The 23,180-nt window shown below is 45.2% G+C and overlaps 1 non-coding gene across 1 annotated transcript; it reads left to right on the top strand.

Moving 5' to 3' along the window:
- Positions 1 to 18,585: 18,585 nt before the first annotated feature.
- Positions 18,586 to 18,746, top strand: LOC129689175 (U1 spliceosomal RNA). Its single transcript, XR_008722045.1, has one exon. It is a non-coding gene; the product is annotated as a U1 spliceosomal RNA (small nuclear RNA).
- The last annotated feature ends 4,434 nt before the right edge of the window (positions 18,747 to 23,180 follow it).

The raw sequence follows: 23,180 nt of genomic DNA, 5'->3' as shown, positions 1-23,180 counted from the left end.
ACCTTTTGGTATTGAAATAAAACTCTTAATCATGAATATAGTCCACAGGGAGAGTAGCAACTTTACTGGTCCTGAAAATGGGCACAGTAAAGAAACCAAAGTATCCATTTTGTGAGTGAAAAGGGAAAAAAGTTTATTTTAAATTGCCAAGGTTGTCCAGGAGATAGGGGGCTTGTGAGCTGGGACTGAGGAAGCGCAGTGGCCAGCATTGACCTTGACTGATTAAGAGACCCCATAGTCATATGTTAATGAAAGGGCCAAGAGTTCTTCCTGCTGGAGATAAGAGAATGGCTCCCAATTTAGCAAGAAGGAACTTTCTTCAAGCCTCTGAGGGAATGGGGGCTTTTGGCTAAATGCCCAACCTTGGGAAAAGGACTTTTCTTGGGGCCCAGACACACTATTATAGAATATTGCAGTTTTTTTTTTTTGTATGGTTTAGTTTATCCAAACAGCTAAGGTTTAAAAGAAAAGCTGGATGAACATTGCTGTGTGAACCTCATTAGACCTTAGGCGTTTATAGATCTTGATTAAATGCACCTCATTCATTAAACATATGTTGTCACTTATCTAAATTTTCTAGCAGCTTGGTATTGAGCAGTTAGCAAAGACTTAAGTAGTTAGACACACATATTAAATTAGCTTTTGTTAATCTGAGTAGATCTCCGTGACCTTAAAATTTCATCATCATGTACAGACTATTTTAAACCAGAGTTGAATCACTTATACAGAATGTTGTAGCAAAAATAATTTTGAATTTTTATCACGGTGGTGAGACTGTCTCTGCTCTTCCCTGTCGTCTGAAAATCATGGGGCACTCTAAGAGTTTTGGGGGAGGCTGGACTCAAAGAGAGGTGGGAAAGCTAGGTACCCTCTTGATACAGTAGCTGAGCAATTCCTTAGGATGGTCCAAGTGGAGGGCATCACAGACAGAAAGCATGAGGTGGCATTGAGAATTAGGTCCCAAAGAGAGAAATGGGTTAGGGGTCATCACAGGAGGTGCCGTAGGGAGCTGAAGAGTGGAGGAGAGAGGGGAAGTGCTCCAAAGCCAGGGACAGGAGAACTGCCATGGGGTGGGGTGTGCCAGGGAGCTGCTAGGGGTTAGAGAGAGAGAGAGAGAGAGAGAGAGAGTGTGTGTGTGTGTATGTGGCTGCTGGGGAGCCTTGGGGGGGTTCTGGGGAGCCACTGGGGGCAGCCGCCCCAGCGTGCACCCCAACCCCTGCGGTGGCCAGCTGTAGATACACCCTGTAATTGCTCTGCTCTCCAGGTGAGCTTGGACACTCCGCTCCCTCATAGGTGCTGCTGTGCACAGGACTCTGGCTTCCAGGAAGCATGGCCAACCTTTTCCCAGGAGGAGGAGACCGTTGTCCTTGCCTGGGAAACCTGTCCCTGAATGATCTTCCTACGATCGATTTCACTGCTCCCTCAGGAGAGCCATCACATGTGTGGCCTGTGACTTGCTCATCTCCCAGGAGCTCCCAGCAGGAAGAAAGCTGCCTGCGTGGGCTACAGAGGGCCAGGACTCCCTGCTGCTTCCTCTTTCCCCCATCCTCCCCTCCTCTAACAGGGTTGAGCTGCCAGCTCCTCCCCACCACTGGTGGCCTGCTTTGGGTCACGCCAGCCTTGCTTCCTCCCCTATAAAGGCAAAAATGGAAGACACTGCAAAGACTGCTCAGATGCCGGCCCATGGGTGGATTTGGAGGACACATGTCCTGACATTTCCCAGGAAAATCCCAGTAAGTAGAAACAGTGGAGACCATTAGATGACTGATTCTCTGAAGCAAACTGCTCTCCTGCTCAGAACCCTCTTGAGAAATAAGATCTACTCTGAAGGGTTTGAGAAAACAGGCAGTCGTTGGATTCTCTACAAACCACAACCACTGCTCTGTGCCCATGCGTTCTTGGTTCACTCCTGGTCCTTCCAGGCTGGGACTCCTTTCTGTCTCCAACAGGAGGCTCAGCAGGTGTCTAAGAGTGGAGGGAAAGGAGGCATGGAAAAGCCTTGGGTTAGGGACGAAGTCCTGGCACCGGACGGCGAGGGTTTGTCCAGCAAGGTAAGAGAGGCATTTGCAGATATCCTGGCCCTGAACTCCTTCACACCGAACTGTCCTGATAACTGAGCTTGTTTAGTTCGTTTATCCATTCAACAAACGGGTCAGCCTATGGGCTCTCGTGCCTGTGGCAGGATACAGAAAATACAGGGACACCTGTGTGAGTGTGCCTCGCAAGTCTGCCGTGTAAGTCTGCTATAAGCAACCTGCTGTAGCATCCATTTGTCTGTGCACAGTGTCCCAGGCCTGGACTGAGCATCCAAGCTCAGCATCTCAAACCAGATCTGTAAACCCCGATTGAGCACCCAATAGAACCAATCATATGTGGACCAGTAAGAGCCTTAGAGAGCACTGGCCTCCTGGCCTGGCCTCTGCCGCCCCCTGCCGGCCATTAGCTATACTGCAGGCTCTCCGCTCCCCTCAGGGAGCGCTCTCAAACTCAAAGGGCAGTGTTACAGGTTCATTCTGTTGCTACAATAAAGCGCCCTGACCAGAAGCAACTTGGGGATGAAAGGTTTTATTTGGCTTACATTTCCACATTACATTTGGCCACAATCCAACTCTAAGGGAAGTCAGGGCAGGGCCTGAAGCAGAGACCATGGAGGAATGCTCTCTGGCTCATGCTCAGCGGGTTTCCTTACACAGCCCAGGCCTGCTTGCTTAAGGATGGTCCCACTCACAGTGGTCTGGGCCCTCCCACACCAGTCACTAATTCTTCCATTGAGGGTCCCTCTTTCCAAGTGACTCTAGGTTGTTTCAAGTTGACAACAAAAGCTAACCAATGCAGGCAGTTTCTCCTCGGTGACAAACGGTCAAGAAAGCTGCACCTCTGTGGGGCGAACCACATCGTCTCACAGATTTCTCAGGTCTGATCCCCTACCATCATTGGCACATCTTTTCTTGATGTTTGGCTGAGGAGTAGAGACCACAGCTGGAAGGAAGCACGGGGGACTCACTTTCCCCTGTCCACGGGAGACACAGGCCAGAGACAAGGAACTTGCTGTGGGGCACGTGGACTATGCCACCAGTGGAACTGGTGATGTGGAGCGTGCCCAAACCCTGGAAATCTCAAACTTGAGATTGTCAGGAGTAAGGGCTGCTCCCGCCCTGTCCTGAGCCTGATACTCTGGCGCTCGTAGCTACAGACTGACTGGTAGTCGGTGGCCAAGCATCAACCAATGAGGTAAACCCACCCTAGAAATCCCCTCCTGCTTCCCAAGGTTCATATAGTACTTGTTTGCCCTGGAATAGAGGCGTGCATAAGCTGTTTTATTAAATATCATCTAGTAGTTGCTGTTTCATGAAAATCCATGGAGAAAGCCTTCTCCCTCCAGCATTTCCAGCTGGACTGGAATCCCGCAGAACCCACCTGTTCCAGACTCTGCTTTCCCACCTCCTGGCTCAGTGTCACTGTGAGAGATGGAACGGTGCACAGAACCACAGCTTGGTACAATCAGGGAGAATTAGGGGCAAGGCCAGGCACGGAACCTGCCTCCCTTGACTCTTAACCCGTGACCTTTCCCCACTATCCTGAATCCCCAAGGAGGTCCTGGGACAGCCTGGTACTTCCCTGGGAAACTCCAGACTGGAATTGTGGCCTTTTCTGCCCCCATGAGCTCAGCTATGGCCCTCTTTTTAGGGTTGCTCTGGACTCTCTAGGCCACCACAAACACAGATCTGGGGGTGAGGTGAGCAAGCTTGGTGGAGGTGGGGGTCTGGCGGTTCCAGCGCCTTCTTTCCTAATGGGTGTTGTTAATTTGGATACTGGGTTTTCCCAAAGGCTCTCAGAGGCCTGGAACCTTCGTCAGTCTTAGAGGGTTTTCTTCTGAACCCATTACCATCGAAGGAGCGACTAGGATGAGCCTAAGTGTGTTAACTTCAAGAACCAATTAGTGCCCTAGAAGACAATTCATGAGATGACTAACCATTGAAAGATGTGCTCCTTAGATCAGAAGAAGCAAGGAAGAAATGGCTGACAAATGCTTCCTCCACCTGGGGAAGCTGGCCTCCACGTTTTGGGCAGAGTGGAGGGAGTGGGCCACTCGAGAACTGGACTCCAGGTACAGGCCATCAGGATGGAGCAGGCGACATGGCCTTTTGCCCTGGTGAACCATGGGAGGTGAACAGTGGCAGTGAGGAGAGAAAGCAGGTGAAAGGGGCCCATGCCGGGCCCCGTGCAGGCATTCTAAGGGAGTAGGGGTGAGTAAGCAGGAGGTCTTCATTAGGGTTGGGGATCAGTGTCTCAGGACTGTCGGGATGAGCACCTGGTGGTGGTCCTAGTTCAGGGAGTGAGGAGGAAGACGCCACTGGTGAGCGCCTTGCATTGCCAGGGACCCTCGCCCTCCATGCAGGGTGCAGCTGTGAATAACTGCCCCCTTCCCAAAGCAAAGAGAACAACTGAGGCACACAGGGGGAGGGGACAAGGAAAAGTCCAATCATGCTTTTCGTCCGGTGGCACGGTTTTTCTTTGGGAAGGAATGGCTGCTGTTAAGGAAGTAACAGAGAAGTTCAAAGAATAGCTCCAGAGTCCATGAGCTGAGAGGAGAGAGGTGAGGTAAGAAGTGGCTAGACAGAGCTGCGCAGGGCAGGGCCAAGGATTCAAGATGAGAGCTGTGTCAGAGAGCCACAGACCTTGACCGTGACTGCTTGAGCTACTTTGACTTTAATTTGCATACTCGTACACCTACATACACATCATGTCAGTTGAAGTCATAGATGTTCATGTAGCCTCTTCCTCCTTTCCTTTTCCCCTTTTGATCCCAGGATAACTCATGTCACAGGTGTCTTGGCTGTCCTTGTCAATTTTTCTGCTCACTGTTTTATAGCGTCTGTCTCTCCCAAACGCAGCTGTACCTGGAGGAAATCCTTGTCCACCCTGGGTTCTCTGATTTGTCTCTTTAATGGCTGTATGGTGCCCACTTTGTCCCAGTGACTTACCGATGGAACAATGTGCCTTTATCTGCTGTTACTGTGACATCTTTTGTCAGTCCCCGGGATATATGTTGAGATGTGTGTGCATTAAAATTTAAAATGCAAAGCTGTCATGCTCTCTGAAATGCATAGCTGTCATGCAGCAGAGAGCTGCTCACATTCCCGCTGCAAATGACATCGCCACTTTCCTCGGCCTGTCAGTCAGGTTAGGGTCATTTTTCTCGATTGAGTCTTAAGAAGCACTTGCCTGCCTGCCTTATTTTTTAATTTATTTATTCCCTTCTTTCTTTCTTTTCTTTGTTGACTCTGAGTGCCTGTCGCAGGATTGTCAGCTGTTCAGAATTGCTCTTCTGTAGGCTCCTTTTCTTCCTCTTTCTTCATTTTTGCTTTTTCCTTAACAATTTGATAGAGGCTTTAATATCTTGGCCTTAGCTCTGCCGTATCACCGCAAATACTTGTTTCAGGTTCATCATTTGTTAATATGTCTTTAGCCATGTGACAATCCATTACTATTTTATTTTGGAATGAGTGATTATAAGCCCACATTGTCCTTGTTTGCTATTATTGCAACGAGCCAAAGCACTTGTTGGAAAGGATTTATTTGGTTTTTGTGTTCTTGTCATACTCCGTCACTGATGAAGCCAACGCAGGAACTAAAGGCAGGAACCTGGAGGCAGGAACCGAAGCAGAGGCCAGGGAGGAGCACTTCCGTGTGGTTTTCTCCCCACGGCTTGCTCTGCTTTCTTCCTTACACCACCGGGGACCTTCTGCTTAGGAGTAGCATCACTACAGTGGGCTGGGGCCTCACACACCATTAACAAAAAAAAAAAAAAAAAATGCCCCATAGACTTGCCTATAGACAGTCTGATGGAGGCAATCCTCAATTAAGGTTCTCTCTTCCCACATGACTCTGGCTTGCGCAAAGCTGTCAAAAATGAACTAGGACACACAGGTGTGCTGGCTATGACAACTTGACTACATCTGGAGTTAACTGACACCTAAAGTGGAGGGCACACCTGTGAGGAAGTTTTGCTTAATTTGAGCAAATTGGATTTACTTCCAATTCAGATATTTGAGGAAGACACACCTTTTCTTCAGCTCTTTTGAGCTCTCACCCCTAGCCTGGGCCATACCTCCTGCTGGAAGGCTGTATAAAGACAAGGAAGAAGGAAGCTTTTGCTCTTTACTTGCTCTCATTCTCACTGGCAAGTTCATTCCTTCAATGGCATTAGAGCCTACTTCTTCAAAATTCCGGCATATACTGGAGACCAGAGGAAACATCCAGCCTTGTGGACCAAGCAATTGCTAGATTCTTGAACCTTCCCTTCATAGTCAGCCATTGTTGGGCCAGAGGCACTACAGCCTGTAAGTCATTCTAGTAAATCTCATGTATGTTGTACACATACATATATAATATATATTATATTCTGTAAGTTTTGTGTTACTTAGAGAACCTTGGCTAATATAATAGAAAATTGGAAAGTTAAATAAAAGATTCCTGAGTACCGTCTACCCATTTTCCACATTGGTGACGTAGTCGTAAGAGTTATGGGAACTGAAGGTAGTCTGGAGTTGCAGCCAGAAAACTGTTGTGGTAACCACACTTTTTATCAGACCTGACTGAGAGACTTAATGACTTCTAAACCACAGTGTGTATATGTGTGTGAGTGAGTGACTGTGTGTGTGTCTAGTTCTGAGTGGAATAATAAACTTCTCCTTTGACAAGGACAATCACAGTGTGTTAGAAAACCCCTCCCCATTTTAACTTGAGTAACTCTAGAACAACCCTCTCTCTAAATAAGGTACACTTCCAGATCTTAGAAGCTGAGATTGTGACAGGCATTTTAAGGGCACAAAATTTGCCACATAACAGCACACTACAGAATTCGGTTATCTATCTGACTTATTTTCTTTACACACTCATTAGAACATAATGTTTCCTGCATGGTTTTAGGCTGTGTGATGAGGTGGAGGCAACAGGGACGGGAACCAGGACCCAGAGAGCCGAGACACAGAAACGGATACTGGAGGAACGGGTAGTAATCAGTTGATGTTGAAATGACCCATTTAAAATTGCTTAGGAAATAGTGTTACATGAAACGGGATTTAGCTGAAGGAGGCCTGTAGGAAGCACACTCGCTCCAGCGCAACCTGGAATGTTAAACACTCAAGGCTGTTTCCTCAAGGGAAGGGATACACGACCTGTTATCCCCCCAAGAGGGCTGGGAGTGGACCTGGTTACTAGCCTGGTCACCTTTGCTCTGTCTGTGTGACTAGAGACTTTTCTGGTGCCTCATCCTCCCCCAGGCCCTTGTCGTAAATTTGTTTTTCTCACTCAGTCTGGTTTTCTGAAACAGGGTTTCTCTGTTTTGGTCCTTGATGTCCTGGAATTTACTCTGTATACCAGGCTGGCCTTGAACTCACAGAGATCCGCCTGCCTCTGCCTTCTGAGATGCTGGAATTAAAGGTGTGTGCCACCACTACCTGGCATAGAACCTATCTTTATGGATGGTATCACATGTACTTTACAAAGAGTTTCGAGGTATGTAGAGGAATTGTCATTCAGAACATGGCTGCTCTGGCAAGAAATTGCATCCAAAGACCTGCTAGGTCTGTGTGTCCACACCTTTAATCCCAGAGACAGACAAGCAGATCTCTGAGTTGCCTGATATAGTGCAAGTTTCAGGTAAGGAAAAGCTTAGGTCTAGTCCTGGTGCTACACTCCATTAACACCAGCACTCAAGAGACGGAGGTATGCAGATCTCTGAGATCTAGTCAGTTCTGTTCAATCAGTTTGGTTAAGCCTGTTTTACCAGGATAGTTTTACAGACACAGATTGAAGAGAGAACAAGCTAGACACAGGTAAAGACAGAATGAGCCAGAGAATGAGAAGGACCCAGAATATTAGAACAGATTAGTAGTGTTAGTTTGAGGCCAAGCAGAACAATTCAGTCAGAAGTGAGAGAAGCCAGTTTGAATCAGTCAGCTTGGCAGAGAAGTTTGAGCCAGAACAGCTGAGTTGAACCAGCCAGCCACAGTTCAGAAAGAACTAGAAAGTGTGAGCTTATTCAGCACTAAGTCTCAGAGGCCTAGATTATATAGTATGGAGGCTGAAAGCTCCCAGGACTAGGCCTACGTTAGGAGACGGAGTTAGGAAGCCATGAAGACAATTAAATCAGGCAAATAAAATGACTTTAACAAACGTAGTCACAAATCTGATCTGTATCTAGTTTGTTCCTCAAGGAGATTTATGCTTTATTGTGAACATGGGATAGAGTTAATTTTTACCAGAAAATTTTTCATCCAATTGTGCTGTGCTTACATACACCTAAAATAAACTACTTGGGGTCACACTACAGAAGTTTGAACTAATGCTGGCTACTGAGTCGTGTTAACCAAACTACCTGCTTGCCTCCCAAGTCACTCTGTGGCTGTGAAGGTCACAGAGACCCCACAGAACTCTCCAGCATGAGTGATATACACTAACCAGGCTTGATAGAAGTTGCAGGAAAGAGAAATGTGTACCTATGATGTAACTAGACTTTAGGTTTGCTGAAAATCCATTTCTTAAGATTTGTTCACTAAGATTGCTGCCAATTAGTTTCTCTTCCCCTTGACAAAAGGAGATGCGCAGGCTCATAGCTGCCCATTAGGACCATTTTCATGTCAAAGAGCAAGCTTCGATGGGACAGTTCAAGGTGAGCAGTACAGGGTCAGGGCTGCCATTAAGTCCAAGTTCAGGAAGAGCTTAATTCTGCCTGAATGGAATACCTTGGTTAACAGCTGCCCAGGAAAAGCAGGCCCGGCCTGCGTTAGGACAACGCTGACAATGTTTTACACAGTAAACCTCCCCATTTGTCCAAACCTTGGAATTGCTGTCTGTGAAACATGTTTAATAGATCAAAGTATAACTTGAGGCCGTGGAACTCTATCTGCTGATGAGAGTTTCTGTTCAGGGCTGACTCCTTTGTGCATTAGGCAGATCCAGTCACGCGTGATTATTAAAATCCCCTTTATTAATCTCTAAGCGCTAGGCGATTTCCCACTGGGAAGCCATATTAATTCTATGACAAAAACGAGAGCTTCCTGAACGCAGAGGAGCCTTGTGGCATGGTCACCCTCCTTAGGAACCAGGCTTGTTACTTGTAATGGGGTAAGGAGACAGCAGCTGGCCCCTGAACCCTGCTAAGTGAAATGACCAGGAATGACAACGCTAATGCCCTGTCCCTGAGCCACAGCCTGCCACCAGCATGTTTTCCTCACTCTGGTTCCAGTGTGCTATCTCTCCCTCCCATGTAGATCAAGACAGCTGCAAGAGAGAGACCTCGGTAGCCAAGAAGCCTCTGAGCATGACACAGAATCTCTTCCTTGCCAGTAGAGGAGAGAGTCCTCATTTGTAAAGGTGATTTACTCTTTAGTTGTAGATATTTAATATATAGCACGCTATTAGAAAAAGGATTTGTGTGTATGAATGTTTTGCTTTCATTTATGTATTGAGTGTGTGCCCAGTGCCTGTGGAGACCAGAAGAGGGATATATGCTATTTTTAGGGCGTTTTACCCAAAAGAAACCAGTAATGTCGGATCAAATTTGTTCAAAGAAACCCAGAATCCAAATCCCCTTACATAGCAAGCATCCTTGTCCATGGAAAGACACCAGGGCTATGAGTTAATATCATTTTCTTGCTTATTACCCACATGCTTTAAAAATACTTTGTTCAACAGTCCTTGTAATGAGCCCTCATGGAGATATGCCCAGAACTCTTGCCATTGACATGCCAATCTATAATCATGTCCCTACTGAAAACTCAGCCACTCAGGGTTGTCATTATAGATAAGGCTGTGATAAGCGAATTATTGTCTTCATCGAGATAACCTTTCCCTTTGGGAGGTCTATTGACTTGTTAAGCAAAATATCCACAAATGAAATTACTGACAGTTCTTTTTATGGCTCTTTAAACATTACTGGAAAAAGATTTTTTTGTAACTGCTTTTTAAGAACACCATTTATAGTAGAGTGCTTGATTCAAATGTGAGAGACCATGGGTTTGATTCTCAGCACTGCAAATGATAAAGAAGTAAACAAACAAACAAACAAACAAAGGTTTTGTAGTTAACATAGGAGAATACCACCATATCTGTCCTAGTTTTCTTCTTGTTCTGACAAAACACTGACAAAGGGCTTCTTGGGGAGGAAAGTACTTATTTTATCCTACACTTCTAGTTCAAGACAGAAACTCAAGGCAGGAACCTGGAGGCAGGAACTGAAACAGACCATGGAGGAGTGCTGCTTCCTGGCTTGCTTCCCATGGCCTGCTCAGCCTGCTTTCTTATATACCTCAGGACCACTCCCCAGGGGTATCAGCACTCATAGTGGCCTGGGTTCTCTCACAACAATCACTAATCAAGAAAATGTCCTACAGACATGCCCATAGGGTAGTCTGATGGAGATAGTTCCTCACCGGGGGTTCTGTCTTCCCTGGCGATCCAAGTTTGTGTCAACTTGGCAAAAGAACTTACCAAAACAATATTCTCTTGGGAAGAAGGGTGGTGGGGATTGAACCCAGGGCCTTGTGAACACTCTGTCATTGAGCTATATCCACAGTTCGGTTCCACACAGCATTGCAAATTACTATTTTTCAAGTGTCAGCAATGTCACAGGTCAGTCTTGATATGTGGTGTGTCAGAGAGGACACGTTTAACTGGACTGGTGCTGACAGGCATATTTGGGGAAGAGAGACCCTGTGGAGCTGTAGGGTTTCACTGACTCATGGCCACAGTCAAAAGCACCTTGGTAACAGCCTCTCACTCATAGTCTGTCCCTGGTCCAGCGTTCAGCAGCCCAAGGGCCTCCTCTCATCCTTCCTCACATGCTTCTGTTGCCTCTAAGCACGTGGTCAGTGTGGGTCTTCCAGGGGACCCCAGAACCTGGCGGCTCAGGGCAGCGCTGCGGGTGCGTCCAGTGAGTGAAGGAGGGATGAACGCTACCGCTCCTCGCTCTTCCCACATCTCAGCTCTGTGGCTCAGGGCTGTAGATCTTCCTAAAGTGAGCCATCTGCACACACACATACATAAACACACAAGTAAAGAATTAAATGTTTTTGAAAATGATGGGAACAGAGGAACATGCCAAATGACCCAAGGAATAAAATGTAAATAAAATGAAATTAAAGTAAAAAAAAAACAAGGAAACTCTACATCCAAACAAACAGTTTAGTCAATAAATTTATAGCCTGGGAAATGACGGAAATAAGAAACTATTATCAATTTTATTTTGTTTTGTCTTAAGACAGAGCCTGTCTTAGTTAGGGTTTCTTTATTATAATTAAAAAAAAAATTCATTTATTTAATGAGCGCTCTATCTGCATGTACACCTGAATGCCAGAAGAGGGCAACAGATTACAGCATTATGGTCATGAGCACCCATGTGGATGGTGGGAATTGAACTCAGGACCTCTGGAAGAGCAGACAGTGCTCTTATCCACTGAGCCATCTCTCCAGCCTTTAGTTAGGCTTTCTATCGCTGTGATAAACACCGTGGCTGTGGTGGTTTGAATAGCTGTGGTCCCCATAGGCTCATGTGTTTCAATGCTTGGCCCTGTGGAGTGGCACTATTAGGAGGTGTGGCCTTGTTGGAGTAGGTTGGCCTTGTTGGAGGAAATGTGTCACAGGGAAGAGGATCGAGGTATTCTATACTTAAGACATCTGGGAAGAAGAACTCTCAACTGAGAAAATGCCCCACTGGGCTGCTCTTTAGCCTGAGTCAAGTTGCCATAAAACTAGCCAGCACGAGAAGGGAAGAGTGAAATATCTCCTCAGAAATAACTCTGAGGAGACTGGAATGAAGAGGCATGACGTCTCATGAGGATGACCTGCTCGTGGTCCTGAAGCTGCGCACACACACAGTGGCTCGCTCAGGGGGCCGTGCCTCAGCTCCGTGGGCACTGAGCCTCACCATGGAGCGCTGTGTGAAAAGCAGACTCACAACACCGAAAGCTGAACATTTGGTTGTAGAGCGTGTAGGAAGATGACAAAACTAATTATAGTTTCTCTGTGTGTCCCGGAGCACAGAAGTCCTGGTCACAGTTCTTGTCTAGTGGCATTTGCTTCAGCTCTTTAATTTCCATACTTGTTGTGACAATAGATTTGCATAGAGGACATTTGCGGAGGGTTTAAAAGTCACAGCATTCATGGGCTTCCGCCTTCGGTGAAAGAAGATGGATTTTTGGAGCATTCAAATTTCATGACAATGAGGCTGGGACACGTGAATTGGTTGTTTGCATGTACTTGAGCTCATTTGGGCGCCATTGTCTGTAAGCTCTGAAATACCACCAGGGCCCAGGACATCAGGATTTCTTAACTATCTGCATCACCCTGCTGGGCACCCACCTAGATCAGTCTGCTTTTAAAATTCATTTTGGTGCAAACGATGCTGAGAAAATAGGTTAAAAAAAAAAAAAGAAGCTGGATTCAAACTAAGAGTTTGCTAATAAAAATAAAAAGAGTAAGACTCCTAGCCTGGACAACTCAATAAAAAAGTGAGAGGAAGCCAGAAGAAGGCTTTGAGAGGTAGGAGGGGGAAGCTGGGCTCCTTTGGGGCCCATGGATTGTGAAACAGTGTGGTCACAGAACTCTCACCAAGGCCTGGGAACATGGGTTCAGGTCGTCCGGAATAACATGCTCCACTGTGGGAATAGTTACATGAATTTTGGAAGCAGAAGAACAGAAGAAAGGTAGGTTACAGGTGGGCTCTCTCTCACAGGTCTCAGACGCCATTTGATGACATTCTTGGGAGTTGGGTTTGTGGAAGGCCGAGGTTTCCATGCATCCCAAAGGCTTTACCTGATAGTTGCAGACATGTTATGATGCAGAGGTGGGCAAAGAATGCTTACTAAAGGACCAAAGCTAGCCCTAGATCGTCTTGACTCTGAATTAGCAACATGACCACTCCATACAGCCACAGATGTCTAATAGTCAGCCTTGTAGAATCCTTTCACATATGTGTGGCTTTCCCGCCTTAAGAAGTTCATTTCACAGGACCGCTTGTTGGCCAGACGTTATATTTTGTACACGTGGAGGCCAAATATTTTTTTTTTGTCCTTTGGTGCTAAGAAAGCTCATTCTTGGGATCTGAGGCCTGGCCCTCCTAAACCAGTCATTAACCAAGGAATGTCCCACAGACTTGCCTACAGGCCAGTTTGAAGGGGGCATTTTCTCATTTGTGGTTCCCTCTGCCTAGATGACTGTAGCTTGTGACAGAAAGCTAAACATAGTTACTAAAACCAATAAGGAAGAAGAGTTGGGATCATGTTAAAATTATCCATCCTGGTCTGGGTCACTTTGTAAGAAATCTTTGCTTTTCTTTCTGTGTTTGACATAATAATCAAAATGTATAGCTCTAAAGACACAAGCAGTCAACTTAACAACCTCCAAAATCACACTCTGTAAACAAACTGGCTGTTTATGAGTGTGTGTGTGTGTGTGTGTGTGTGTGTGTGTAATATATGTAATTAAATGCTTTCTTTGATGGTTAGAATATTTGGAACGATTTATTATTTTTAATTTTAGTTTAGCTAGTTTGATTTTTGTAGTCAGAACTTCAATTTAACTTAGGGAAGATTGCCCTTTAATGACCAAACTATTGCAGCTGTTATTTTTGACTGATAATTTAATTTGTCCCATCAGTCTGGTTCAGGAAAATAAATAGACTGTCACATTACAGAAGAAATCAGGATGGGATAACAAAATTCAGTAGTGTGTGTGTGTGTGTGTGTGTGTGTGTGTGTGTGCGCAATGTATGTACAAACTCATGTGTGTGCACATGTACAGAGGTAGACATCAGTCATTCTCTACCTTAAATTTTAGAAAAAGTTTTGCTAATTTTTATTTTCCGTGCATGAGCGTTTTGCCTGCATGTCTGTGCAGCATTATACATGCAGTGCCTGCAGAGGCCAGAAGAGGGCGTTGGGATCCTCTGGAACTGGAGTTCAGAGCGTTAAGGGCTACCACACGGGTTCTGGGAATGGAGCCCAGGCTCTCTGCAAGAACAGTCAGTGCCATTAACCACTGCGCCATTCTCCAGCCCATCTGCCTTAAGTTTTAAAACACAGTCTCCTACTGCACCTGGAGGATCTGTCTATCTCTGCCTCCCCAAGCTGGATTTATAGACCTGTGTGACCAGGTCTGCATTAAGATGTTTTCTCTTGTGTGGGTTCTGGGCATCTGGATTCAGGTCTTCACGGGCTGTAGCAAACACTTTACCAGCTGAACCATCCGCCCGGCCCAAGACGGCATCCCTTTATGTTTATATGTATAACCCTTTCCCATGTGTCAAATATTTGTGACTGGCAGAAACACAACGGGGACTTGTGGGAAATCAGGATTCCATCGCTCTTGCGGACACAATAACATTTTATTTTTTTATTTTTACAATGAGAAAAGGAAATGAGCCATTGTGGCTCAAATAGGAGCCATTGCGTGGTACTGTGTATCTGCTTTTTATTCAGAAGACATGAGTATTGTTTACTGTACTTTCGACATCATTTAGTTATACAATGAGATACTTAAAGACTCTCTCTAGTGGGAATTTTTTAATATTACAGGTTTCCTCTGTGTGTGTATATATGTGTACGTGTGTGTGCTCATGTACTTGTGGGTGTGCATGTGTATATGAAGGCCAGAGGTCAACCTTGTGTGTTGTCCTAGTTTTGTTTTGATTTCGGTGATAAACACCATTAGCAACTGGAAAGGAAGGCTTTATGTCATCTCAGAAATCCGCATCACACTCCATCACTGAGGGGGCCAGGGCGGGAGAATTCAAGAAGGAGCCCTCGGGGGCAGGACCTGAAGTAAAGACCGTGAAGGAACAAATGCTGCTTTCTGGTTTGCTCCTCATGGCTTGCTCAACTGTTTGTAAATCCCAGGACCACCTGCCCTGGTGTGCCATCACTCACGATGGGCGGGGTCTGTCCTCATCAATCATTGGGAAAACGCCCCACAAACCAAGAGCATGCAGCAGAATCACATCAAGCCAGAACACACTTAGTAAAGTGTGTTTTTACACTTTTAGTAAAAACAAACGATGTTGAAAACACTTACATCTCTACTGTGTGTCTCTCTCTGTGTGTAAGAGAGAGACAGAGAGAGAGAGTGTGAGAGAGCTAAGAAAATGCAAAAAAGGTAGGAGCAGGAGCTTGGTATGTGGACCTGTGTTGCAGTCCGTTCTTGTTAAGAGCTAATGAGCAGAGAGGGACATGCTCACGAAATGGAGACTTTGGTTAATTAATATAAGTGAGAAGGTTCTGGTTTGTAGGTCAATAGGATGAGGTGGAATTCTTTAACAAGTCCCAGGGAGCCCTGGTGTGACTCTGGGAGCTCCATCAAAGCTTTTAGCCCGGCTTTCGTCCGTAGGATGTGGATGGTGTCATGATCTGTTCTCTCTAGGCTTTATCTTAAAAGAGACAGAAAAAAAAAATCTTTCTCTTTGATAAAAGATTTTATTCTAGGGGCCGGAAAGACGACTCAGCAGTTAAGAGCACGGGCCGCTCTTCCAGATGACCCAGGTTTGGTTTCCAGCACCCACATTGTCGGAAAATGGCCAAAAGAATGACTCATGGTGAACGAGGCCTCGGGGAACTGTGAAAGAAGCTCAGGAAAAAAGGCAGAGGGCCTTTTACCTCAGGTACATTTTGTTCCCTGGATTGCTCTTGGAAGTGATTTCAGGGCCCCTGCGACAAACATTTATATTCGGTTTATAAGACATGTTTATTCTTGTTGCATTCAGATCACAGCTATAGAACCGAAACTGGTCAGTGTATCCTGAATCTGGATATGGCCTTCTGCCTTGCTTTCCCAGATATAATCTATAGCACATACCAGACAGCTGTCTTTTAATTGGTCTATTCTGAGGAAGTTCTGGGAATGGGCTGCTCTGTTAACACTGAGTCTGTGCTTACTGATCTTTATCTACAAGCTTCTCTCTGAGCGCAAACAAACTTCCTTGGGTCATTGATTTATTTGTTATGGTCACGTACGAGAGTGCGCCGAAACTGAAGCAAGGCTGTCTACCACATTAGACTGCAGTCCACCGAGTTCTTTCAGGTTCTCCGACCCCAGGCCTCACAGACAGGTCTGCGTAGGTCAGCGGAAGCGGGCAAGCATGATGGCTTAGCACCTTCTTTCTATACCTCCAGTCCCAGGGGATCTGAGGCTCACTTCGGGTCTCTGTGGGCACCACGTGAAGGTTGTGCACAAAAATCCATGCAGGCAAATCAAGCAATCGCATAAAAACAGATAAATAAAGAAAAGACTTCTGTTCTAGTTGAGGAATACCAGGAAAGAGAGTGATGAAAAAGGAGAAAGAGACAAGGTCAGATAAAGACAGAGGAAAGGAGCAGGTTGAGAAATGTTAGATTCCTCAGAATTTCTCTTCAGTCCTATACATTCAAAGGTTTTTTTTTTTTAATTGTTGCTAAATTTTTAGGATTCTTATTTTCAACTTTGAAAAATATCTCTCAACCTCTGTTTTTCTACTAAATGAGAAATTTTGTCATTTATTTAGGTGTTTTAAATTTTCAGTTAATTATGTCTCATGGTCCTTAGTTTTGTTGCCTAGAATGTCTAGTTTACGACTCAAAACCATCAACTTGGAAATGCGGAGTGTTACATTAAAAAAAAAAAACAAAAAACCTGAAGGTTGAATTAACATAACTATCAAACAAAACCATCGTGAGTAAAAAAAAAAAAAAAATGGTGTCTTTTTTTTCCCTAAACATTGTCTCATTTTTGAAATTCTATTTCCCACTTTAGCACCTCCCCCCCCCTCTGAGATTTGCAACCCTCCAGTGGGATTTGTTTAGATCTGTCAGTGAGATGTGTGGCCCATGGGAGTGGCTCCCTCAGGCATTCCACAAGTTTCTCCCATACGTACCCTGCATCCGTGCAGGGACATGAGGGGGCTCCAGACATGGGGTGATTCCCCTCTATGTGTCTCCCGGAGGGTCCACACAGGAGAGAAGCCCTACACGCATCAGTGCTGTAGGAAGGCTTCTTCGTCAGCCCGAGCACTTCGCAGGCGCTTCCTCGCTGGGGAGAGGCCTGACCTCGGTGGCATCTGCACTAAAGGCTTCAGTCAGAGATCACATCTCGTCTACCACCAGAGGGTCCACACTGCAGGGAGTCTCTAGGTTTGTCTGCTGTCAGGCAGGCTTCATGCTGCTGGTTGTTAAAAGTCCCCCCAAACCCAGAGGTCCTGGGAGACTTCATAGGGGATATGTGCTTCTGTTTGGGAGATTAGTTGTTCTTTTTTTGGGAGGGGGGTTGGCTTTTCAGGAGCTCACTCTGTAGACTGGCTGGCCTCGAACTTACAGCGACCCACCTGCCTCTGTCTCTTGAGTTCTGGCATTGAAGGTGTGTGTTACCACTGTTTGACTGGGAGATCATTTTTTTACGAATGTCAGAAATCACAGACAAGAGGAAAATTGCTCTATATATGTATGTTCATCGTGCTCAAGAGCTACAAGTTTGCTACCCTTGAGATATGACATGACAGGGAAATCTCAGCACCCATCCAGGTCTATGTAGGGCGGTCTCTAGATGGGCCTTAACCAGAGTGGGTGATTGGCAGAGCTGCTGTTAACTGAAGTGTCACTTCCAAATAGGAAGAGCCCCTCTGTATCTGCTTTGCAGAGCTGCACGGCTCAGCCACTCCTGAAGCAAGTGGAGATGTTATTAGCAAGTGGCACAATGTTATTAGGCTCTATGTGAAGATCGTCCTTGTATTATTCAATTGCTGATGTCAGTGTCCCCATATCTGGTTGCAATTCTTATTCCGAGAGTCTTCTGTCTCAATGCTGTGTAGCCATTGCTGCCATGAACAGCCAATGACTGAGTAGGGAAGATAATGGGGGCTGATCTTCCTGACAGCCAGGGGATACGGAGAAAGTGAGAGGAAGTAGGGCATTCAGCCACAGAGAGAGGTCCGGGAGATAGAACGAGAAAACTGTTGGAGCAGAGATGGTCATGAAATGCAAGTATCTTGGGGATTTTGGCTGGGAGCTAGCCAGAAGTGATTAGAGGATTAGAATAGAGGAATAACTGCTCAGTATTGTGCTGTAAAGCTTGTTAAATAAGTAAATTTAAAAAAGATGAGCACTGGCTGCTTTTCCAGAGAACCCAGGTTTGATTCCCAGCACCAACATGGTAGCTCATAACCATTTGTAATTCCCATTCCAGCGGACCCAGTGCCCTCTTCTGGCCTATGCAAGTGCTGTAAAACGTGCACAGATATACATGCAGGAAAGACATCCATGCCCAGAAAATGAATGCATTAACAACAACAGCAACAAAACTGTGACGGGGAAATGCCAATTCACACACAAAGGTAAATACACCTGAACAACTTCAGTTCCCCGACAGAAGCTGCATGAGCCAGGAGAGCCACTTCAAGGCTTGAAAGCCAATAGCTGCCCACCAAGAATGCTATCTCCAGCAAATCTGCCCTTTAAAATTGAAGGAGAGATGAGGACATTTCAAGGTAAGCACGACTAAGGCAGTTCGAGACCATCAGGCTAGCGCTACAGAAGATACATGAAGGAATACTATCCATATATACATTCCTGACGGGGGAGATACGGTTATCAAGAAGGTGGAGTCCCAGGGTGACTTAGCCATTGCGTTTGGGCTATGCTGATCCTTGTAATTTTTGCAAGTTCTGGAAACTTGGCTGCATTATTGTTGGTAGCTGAGGGCTGTGTTCCTGCTCTCCTCTGTAAATAAAAACTATATTATTATATGCAGAGAAGCACAGGAAAGGCTAAATTTATCAAGGAGGCTAGCTGTGTAAGGAGATAGATTGGAATCCCTGAAACTTAAGAAAAGCAAAAGGACAGACAAGTCAACTAGCCAGAAAAACAACCAACAGAACTACAGGAATCAGGGGCTGGAGAGACGGCTCCACAATTAAGTGCCTGTGCTGCTCTTCCAGAGGACCCAGGTTTGGGTCCCAGCACCCACATAGTAGCCCTCAGTCACCTGCAACTCCAGTTTTCAAGAGATCTGATGCCCTCTTCTGGCCTCTTTGGGTACTGCATGCACACAGTGCACATACATGCATTCAGGCAAAATTTCCATATACATAAAAGAAGTAAATATTAAAAAGGAGAAGTGGGTGGGTTTCACCAAATTAAATCTTCTGTCCTGAAAGATGTTACACAAGGAGGCTGAGAAAGTGAACTTTTTTTTTTTTTTTTTAAGACACGGTCTCAGTACATAGCTCTGGCTGTCCTGAAATTCACTACATAGACCAGGTTGGCCTCGAACTCACAGAACTCTACTTGCCTCTGCTTCCTGAGTGCTGGGATGAGATGAACCACTATGACTGGAAAAGGTGAGCATTTGACTGGAAGAGACTGTTGAATTTTCATCTGACAAATGATTGGGACCTGAAACAGGAAACTGTGAGATCAATGGTAACGGAACAGGGACTGTAGCTCAGTGGGTCAGGTGCTCTCAGCATCCTCGAAGTCCTGTGTTCACTTCCCTCAGCCACATAAACCAGAGATGATGGTTTGTGTCCGTCACCCCAGATATCAGGTGGAGGAAGAAGGATCAGAAGTTCAAGGTTATCTTCAAATACCTGGAGATCGTGTCTCAAAAAAAAAAAAAAAAAAAAAAAATGGACCAACCAAACCAAACCAAAAACCAGTGAAGAAATCAACTATCCAATTATAAAAGTGGGAAGAGATGAAAACTTTCTTGTGAGGATGAGCTGCAGCTGGCCAACAGGCACAGATTCCACTTCTGATAGATTCCACTTCTGGTCGATTTGCACTGAATTCACAAATCTAAATTACTTTTCAGTTGCCACTTGCACAGTGATTGCATGCCCAACAGCAACTTAACAAAGAAAAGTGGCTTGTTCTGGTTCACGATTCTAGAGAGGCAGGGTGGCGGGGTTGATGCTGACAGCCTTTTGTTGACAAGAGTCCTGAAGTGGTACATCATGTGGCATGTGTCAGGGGCCATTTGTGAGTATGTGCTTGTCTGTTCTCTGTGCTTATAAAGCCATCACAGCTCAGTCATGGTGGCTTTACCCTGGAGACCGATCTAATCCTTATCTTTCCCCAAAGACCTCATCTCTAAATACCAAAGTCAGATTATGTTTCTATGCTCTTAACACTTCCCATTTCCACACACTCAGCCATATTCAAGCCAAGTACCATACATGTATCAGGATGGCTCAAATGGAAAACAGTGAGTGAGCGTTCTGAACACTAGCAAGGATGTGAAGAAACTGGACCCCTTATTCGTTGTTGGTAAGTACATGAAATGGTACACTGTTCTGGAAATGAGTTTGTCTGCCTCTTCATCAACTAATCTCACAACCAACATATGAAACCCCAATCACACCTATATTATCTCAGATGCATAAAAATTAAGCTCATTAAAGTTGTACTTGAATACCCAAAGGAGTTTTAGATAAAACCCAACAGTAGCTCAGGTAACCTGCAGTGACTCAAGGTATTAAATGAAGAATGAACTGCATGAATATCAGAGTTCTACTGGCTCAGTCACACTTGCTTTGCTGTGATAAATATCCAAGAAAAAGAATGTAGAGCAGGAATCGGGGTGGGGGGTGTTCTGCTGAAAGTTTCAGAGATTCCAATCCATCACGGCAGAGAGGGTGTGAGAAATCAGAGCATTCCATATCATGACAACCAGATGCCAGAGAAGAAGAGGTGAGAGAGAGGGGAGGTAGTGAGAAGAGGAGAGAGAGAGAGAGAGAGAGAGAGAGAGAGAGAGAGAGCCAGCTCTGTGCTCCTGAGCTCTCTTCTTCCCCAGTTTCTTCTACCCAGATCCCAGCTTCCGGCTAGTACCACTCACTCTGGGCAGAGCTTCATTGTCTCTGAAGACACCTACCCGCATGCACCGAGAGGTGCTTCTCAGTTCAAGCAAGTCAACAGTCAAGACTGAGGAACAAACCATAGCTACGCAGAATATCTGAAGCTTGTTATCACTCAGGTACACTCTCTGAAAGTGACATACTAGGTTAGCCCATTCAAATAACGTTCTTGAAAGGACAACAGTTTAGAAGCAGAGAGTCGATGGCTAGTTGCCAAGGACAGTGGTGCTGGGAAGGAAGGAGGCATGGTTGGACACAAGGGATCCTTGCATTGTTGTCTTGACTGGGGCGGTCAGTACATGACCCTGAAGACAAGACAAAGATGTGTAAAACTAAATGCGCACATACGATGAGTAAATAAATACAATTTGCTGGCTCTCTCAGTATCAGTATTGTGTGTCTGAGGCCTGTGGTGGTTTGAATGACAATGGCCCCCACAGGCTCTTTAGGGAATGCCACTATTTGAAAAGATTAGGACCTTGTTGGAGTGGCCTTGTTGGAGGAAGTGTGTGGGGTAGGGTTTGGGGCTTCAAATGCTCAAGCCAGGCCCAGTGTCTTCTTCCTGCAGGCTGTGGATCCAGGTATAGAACTCTCAGCTATTTTCCAGCATGTCTGCCTGCATGCTGCCATGCTTCCCGCCTTGACGATCATGCACTAAACCTCTGAACTGCAAGTCAGCCCCAATTAAATGCTCTCCTTTATAAGAATTGCCTTGGTCACGGCATCCTGTTGCAGCAGCAGAACATTGACCAAGGCAAGGCTGTACTGTAGTTTCATTTTAATGTCATGGGGAAAACTGGATGAAAGTTTCCTGGGAACTCTCTGTTATCCCCTACAACTGCCTCTGACGTAATTAAAAAAAAATCCCAATAAAAATTTCATCCCAGAACATAAGTGAGAAGGCATTTGTGGTGGACCCAAGTTCATGAGGTCACTGGAGGAACTCAGTTGAGCTACGAATGAAAACAGAGTTTCCAAAATCAAAATAAAATTAGAGTTGTCCTTTCTTTAGCACAACACGCCTCAGGGTGTTGTACCGGGTTTGCACATGCTTGGCCTCATATCATCTTTATCACATTTGTCATTCTGATTATTTCCCTCATTAGAGAGGCTGCCTCAATTTCCTCAGCCGTGAAAGGGTGATAATGGCTGTCTATAGGGTTGATGTGAGGTGCTAAATGGATATTAACACATTATATGCACAAACCAGGTTCTGACAAGTAGCCGGTACTGAATTAGCACTAGGTGCCACCTGGGGAATGCGTCCCTAGTCCCAGGCCATAATTCTGTCTTTATCTGAGTTTTGAGGTATACACAAATGTGCTGTAGGCCAAATTATGCTAAAATAAGAAAAGTATGACGAAAGGCAAAAGACAAGTGCATGAGGGTTAAACTTGGCTTCAAATAAATACAAATTACTATGTTAATCTTACCCATCTATGAGCATGGGGGCTCTTCCCATCTTCTGATGTTGTCTTCCGTTTCTTTTTTTTTTTTTTTTTCAAAGATTTGAAGTTCTTGTCATACAGGTCTTTCACTTGATTAGTTAGAGTTACACCAAGATATTTTATATTTGTGACTATCGTGAAGGATGTTGTTTTCCTCATTTCTTTCTCATCCCATTTATCTTTTGTATATAGGACAGTTACTGATTTTTTTTTGAGTTATTTTATTTTTTGTATCTAGCCACTTTGCTGAAGTGTCTATCAGCTGTAGGAATTCTATGGTAGAATTTTTGGGGTCACTTATGTATAGCGTCATATCAACTGCAAATAATGATACTTTGGCTTCTTTCTTTTCCATTTATATCGCCTTGATCTCCTTTAGTTGTCTTTTTTTTTCTTTTTTCTTTTTTTTTTTGAATTTTATTTTTTCTTATCAGTTACATTTTATTAACTCTGTATCCCAGCCGTGTCCTGATCCCTCATTCCCTCCCAGTCCCTCCCTCCCTCCCTCCTCTCCACCGTGCCCCTTGCCAAGTCCACTGATAGGGGTGACCTCCTCCCCATTCATCTGATCGTGTTTTATCAGGTATCTTCAGGACTGGCTGCAAAGCTCTCCTCTGTGGCCTAACAGGACTGCTCCTCCCTTGGGGGGTGGGGAGGCCAAAGAGCCAGTCATTGAGTTCCTGTTAGAAATAGTCCTTGTTCCTCTCACTATGGGAAACCAATTGGTTACTGAGCTACCACAGGCTACATCTGAGCAGAGGTTCTAGGTGACATTCATACATGGTCCTTGGTTGCATGTCAGTCTCAGAAAAGACTGTGCCCAGATAAATTTGGTCCTTGTGGAGCTTCTATCC

Source organism: Psammomys obesus, unplaced genomic scaffold (genome assembly GCF_907164565.1).
Source record: "Psammomys obesus unplaced genomic scaffold, mPsaObe1.curated_primary_1811, whole genome shotgun sequence".
Taxonomy (NCBI): Eukaryota; Metazoa; Chordata; class Mammalia; order Rodentia; family Muridae; genus Psammomys; species Psammomys obesus.
This window is presented reverse-complemented; position numbering and strand designations above follow the sequence as displayed.